Raw genomic sequence first — 5,773 nt, 5'->3', positions numbered from 1 at the left:
TCAAGCAAATGAGTGAATTTCTATTGTTTTCTCACAATATGCTTACAGTCATGGTCCCGGCTTGAAAGGATGTGGCGTCCGACTTAAACATAGGATTGTTGTAGCAAGTGTCCCCTTCATCTTTTACCTTAGAGGGATCTTTTTTGACAAAATGTGGCACTTTCAGCAACCAGTTTAGTTTTTTATTTGGTACATGCTTCTCTCATTCAGTGATTTAAGGGAAGTATTGACCTTATTTGCTTGTCTTTGCATATAAAGGTGACATGGATCAATGATATGTGTTGTGTTGAGAATTCTGTGGGAAGCTGTGTCCCCAGAAGATGTACTAGAAACCTCTTTCAGGAAGCCTGCATTGATCTGAGCTGCCTTTCTGCCCCTGTTACTTCATAGAACTTCATTTCTAAGCTTATAATGCTCTCCAACATATATGTTTCTTGTTCATTTTAACCTTTCCTTTCAGTCTAAACCCCCAAAATGAGCATTTTTGTCTTTCCCTCAGTTATAAACGCCCATTTTGTCCAGATTGCCACCATAAAAATAGTCAAAAGTACTTATTTTGTGCCCAAAATATGAAATTTTGTATTCTCTTGAACCTCTGAATGACAGCTGTCAGTTCATTATGACCATCTGCTGCAGTTTAAAGGCACCCATGGCAATCTGGACAAAATGGGCGTTTATAACTGAGGGAAAGACAAAAATGCTCATTTTGGGGGTTTAGACTGAAAGGAAAGGTTAAAATGAACAAGAAACATATATGTTGGAGAGCATTATAAGCTTAGAAATGAAGTTCTATGAAGTAACAGGGGCAGAAAGGCAGCTCAGATCAATGCAGGCTTCCTGAAAGAGGTTTCTAGTACATCTTCTGGGGACACAGCTTCCCACAGAATTCTCAACACAACACATATCATTGATCCATGTCACCTTTATATGCAAAGACAAGCAAATAAGGTCAATACTTCCCTTAAATCACTGAATGAGAGAAGCATGTACCAAATAAAAAACTAAACTGGTTGCTGAAAGTGCCACATTTTGTCAAAAAAGATCCCTCTAAGGTAAAAGATGAAGGGGACACTTGCTACAACAATCCTATGTTTAAGTCGGACGCCACATCCTTTCAAGCCGGGACCATGACTGTAAGCATATTGTGAGAAAACAATAGAAATTCACTCATTTGCTTGAAGGTTAAAGACTACATGAGACTTTGACAGATGGCGGGAAACCCTCATCCACTGGTACGAACCCGGTAAATTGATGGCTGTAAAACAGTGACCGCTGATTCGCATCGAGTTCTTTCTTGCAAAACGCATGACCCCCCTTTTTTATTGTCTAAATCATTGCGGCTCGGAATGCTCTTTAAGAAAAGGTATGGTTATGGGGGTCTCTATGCGCAAAAGTTTGACTTTATTTTTTGTTGAAGTTATTGCTTTTACATTGAATTTGTGTAGGAAATCTTTTGGTATATTGTAACCTAAACTAGCTTCAGGTAAAAATGAAATATCATCTGCAAGTGCAAAATATGACTGGGAAAGCTGATTTTTGGTCATTTCTTAACAAAAGAGAAGAAAATAAGTGCCTTAAATGCATGAATTCAGATAATTTGACCTGGAATAGTTGTTTTTCAAGTTGACCCCCCTCCTTGATATACCCAAATAAGGGCTAAATTGCTTTCCGACTTGAATTCAAAGGCATATTGGTTGACCGTGTAGCGTTAGTGTGCTACAACTTTAAGCGAAAATAAATGCAGCCTTTTGTACATAGAGACCCCCATAACCATACCTTTTCTTAAAGGCCATTCTAAGAGGAATCGATTAATGCAATAAAAAAGATATGTCATGTTCAAACGAAGACATTAACTTCTTAATTTCTACACCGATTCACTTCCAATTGATACTGAATATCTCTCATGACAATACGGTCGATCTCAACTATGCATGCCCCCCCCCCCCATTACCAACGCTGGGGTGCCCCCTGGGTCAAACATGCGGCGTGGGGATACGCGTCGGCCTCTGTCGCGCCATTTCTAGTTGTTGTTGAATTCAATATGAATTGCTATGAATGGAATAGTGAGAACTGTCTGTGCTTCTTGAGTATGGTATTATTTATCATAAATACAAGTTTAATTTATCATCTAGTGTGAATAGCATTTTCATGAAATGCCAATTGTGTTGTTGTTTTTGAAAGATAATTGCATCTTGTTGTAAATAATGAATACATCTTTTTTTTTTAACAATTATGAGATTTTCAATAAATAGCAAACCACTATTTCGCCATTGGATATATTTCTAAATTTAACGGGCATTGCTTTAACATTTAAGTCTGGCTCTGGGAAAATTGGACTCAATGCATGTGCTCAAAATGTTTTCTCAGATTAGCCTGTACCGTCAGCACAGGCTTATCAGGGACAACACTTTCCGCCAGAGACTTTTTTTTATCGAAAAATTCCATTTAGCGAAAATTCCATCACTGATTTGCTCTGATTAACACTTGACAACCATGCATTAAGACCCATTTTCCCAGACCGAGGCTCAATTATGTTGTTGTTGTGTGTCTTGTTATGACTGTGGATGAAGCCATCCATCATGAAATAGCGTGTCAAACTAATCTAAATTCTAAATAACCTTTTTTTACAATTTTATTAGAAAATATATGTATTACATGGCATACTGGTTAAATAAATATTAGGATGAAACACACATTACATAAACATCATCAGAAAACAAAATGATCCCTCCGGTCCTGTTGCTAATGTATCCCACACATACTGCTTATGACAAGACATATGTAGCTTTACCATGATCATACATTTGTTTTCAAACTGGCGCGATATAAGTTAAAAACCTACATATACATGTGAGATTGCAGTACTGTCTGGTTATATGTAAATGCCTGGATGCACAATAAATAAACTGATTGTTAACTGTCAGTATGTTTGCCAAACTTTTTTTACACATGTTAACTTCTTTCATGTAAAAGAAGTAATATATGGAAAACATTTTTGGTAGCAAATTATATTGTTGCTAGTGTTCACCTTTTACTTATAAAAGACATAGAATAAGTGCGGAAAAGCACATAATCTCATTAAATGCTAGAATTCAGGGTCCTGTCTTAACAAAGATCTTATGACACTTTTTGGTTATGACTGAATATTCAGCTTACAATAAATAGGCATTTAGAATCTGTATGATCCTAAAAGAAAGGGGATGTGAATATTGAAAGGAAATAAATACAATTGACCCGTGCTCGGGGAAAATGGGGTTTAATGCATGTTCCTAAAGTGTCGTCGCAAATTAACTTGTACGGTCCGCACAGGCTAATCAGGGAAGACACTTTCTGGTTTTATGAGATTTTTCGTTTAAAGAAAGTATTTTAAAAAAAAATCCAGTCTAGGCCGAAAGTGTTGTCCCAGATAATAATGTGAAGACAACATAAGCTAATCTGGGACGACACTTCACACACATGCATAAAGCCTTATTTTTTCTAAATCTTAAGAAAATACCACTTCAGATATTGGATACAGAGCAGCCAAATTCTTAGCACTAAAACACAAAGCACACTCTATTATCATTATCAGAACATTTAGACTGGTCTCTGAAGGTTTTTCTTGAGCTGCTTGTAGCTCCAGTTAATCTGATTCACCTCTGTGCTGGTGTCTCTCCCGGGTCTCATCTAGCTCCTTCAACAGGTGGTCATTAGTTGTAACCAGGAACCTGCATTTACAGTAGGGAAGTGAATGCAAAACATTTGTCTTGTTAAGGTTGAAATCATTTAATATTTAGCTTGACTTAGGCAAGAGCGTAGGCCTTATTAAGAAACATGAAGTACCTGGTATATGCAATACTATAACTGATAACTTATTATAGTTATTGGCCTTGGATTTAAGGGCAAAAAACTGTTTAATTCTATAACTGATACCATCAGAGTTACCGGTATAACCTTTGCAGTTTGAATCTGACTCAACTCGATACACATGTTTATTTGTATACAGTACTTATAAGTGCCGTGTTGTGGAATCTGATTTTCTATATTGCAGCAATGGACGGGTACACTTGGGAATTAATTTTTTTAATTCGAAATTGTTTGAAATATCCAAAACTATGGAACTCAAACCATTAGCCTTTTTAGAGTTAACTGCTAAAAGCATTTTTTCCTCATCATTAATTATGTAGCAGGTTTCCAGAACAAATTGAAAGTACAGGAAGGTCTTGTAAACAATAATTAGAAAGTATTCAATAATAAATGACTTCTTAAAGTTTACACAGTAAAATAAGATGTATATGCATGGATATTATGAAACAATAGACATCTTTACATTAAAAAAGAATTAGTGTGGTATAAACTGTAGTTCCAAAATATCTAGCACAGGCCAGGGCCTCTTTAGTGATGCCTACCTTATTACTCCTGGACATAATAGTCAAGTGCTGGCACTGCAACAGTTACTGTATTTGCATGTCCATGCCTCCTTCTTTTACTGTCGGGAGAGAAAATTGCCTTTGCAGCACTAGTGCTTCTGACCGAGGTTACTGATGCAGGTGCTGGTATTGTGTACTCCTGTCACTTGTGTTGACATTCAACAATTCTGCTGCCTGCCTTAAAAGAGCAGCTGCTCTTTGCTGTTAGCTCATATCTGAAAATGTATTCATGTGAATTATTTTTTATTTATAAAAACAAGTCACCAGTATGTAGAATAATGATAGATTCGAGAGATTCGAGAGATAATAACTGTAACGTAGTCAGATATTTCACTTGCTGATCTAAGTTTCTAAACTTTTTTCACATAAATATGATCTTATCTGCTTTGATCATCTGAGTACCATCTTTACGGGAAATCTTCACTATTGTCCTACATATACTAACATCTGTATGTGTTTGTTTGTATGGTCTTTATGCCCGTGTATTTAACTAACATTAAGGCAAACATTCACTTAATTATGCTTCCTGGGTTTCACCAGTACTAGGCTAGGGCTCTGCAGTCTCGCCAGAGGAAACTCCTATGGAAAAAATCAGCACCGCATATGAGAATCGAACCCAGGACCCCTGAGTTACAAACCGTAAACATCAACTGAGTCACTTAGCTACACATTTTAGATGCAAAGAAAAACAAGATCGATCTGCCATTTAAGCGTATAAAAGAAAAATATTCATTAAATGTGTCTGTTTGAAGACACCTGTTAGGTAACTGTTCAACCCGTACTGTGGTCAACTCAAACCCATTTTGGTCAATTTATACCCGTTTTTTGGTCAACTGGTACCTCTCCAAAGTCATCGCTTACCCAATATACAGAAATAGGTGTAAGATGGTCAACATATATTGATAATAGTATTAAACAGTATGAGAAATATAGTCATTTGAAATGAAAAAGAGAAACCATTTAATTCAAAAATACATAATTATTTTTGTTCGTTAATGAGGTAACTGTGCATACTTATTTTCTCACGTTGCTTTCCATTTTAATTTGCTCTATATATGAATTTCCATGCCGTATTGGGGATAAACTAGTAAAAAAACAATTAAAATGAATAATTTGAATAAGATACAATTTTACCAACCTAGGTACGATTTGATTAGATAAAGACAGTGTTACGAAGATATGCGATGAAAATAGTATGAAATTAATAGTTAAATTCAAACATGCCAACAGTTATACGTTTTGATCATCGTAACCCACCTTCGTTACAATGATACTATATGTGACGTTTGACAAGTAATTGAAAACAATATTACGTCCATTAACTTCAAATAGACATTAATCACAAACCAAATGCCAACTCAACT

Source organism: Dreissena polymorpha, chromosome 8, assembly GCF_020536995.1.
Source record: "Dreissena polymorpha isolate Duluth1 chromosome 8, UMN_Dpol_1.0, whole genome shotgun sequence".
In the NCBI taxonomy this organism is placed as follows: Eukaryota; Metazoa; Mollusca; class Bivalvia; order Myida; family Dreissenidae; genus Dreissena; species Dreissena polymorpha.
The sequence above is the reverse complement of the archived record's forward strand: the minus strand, read 5'-3'. Positions refer to the sequence as shown.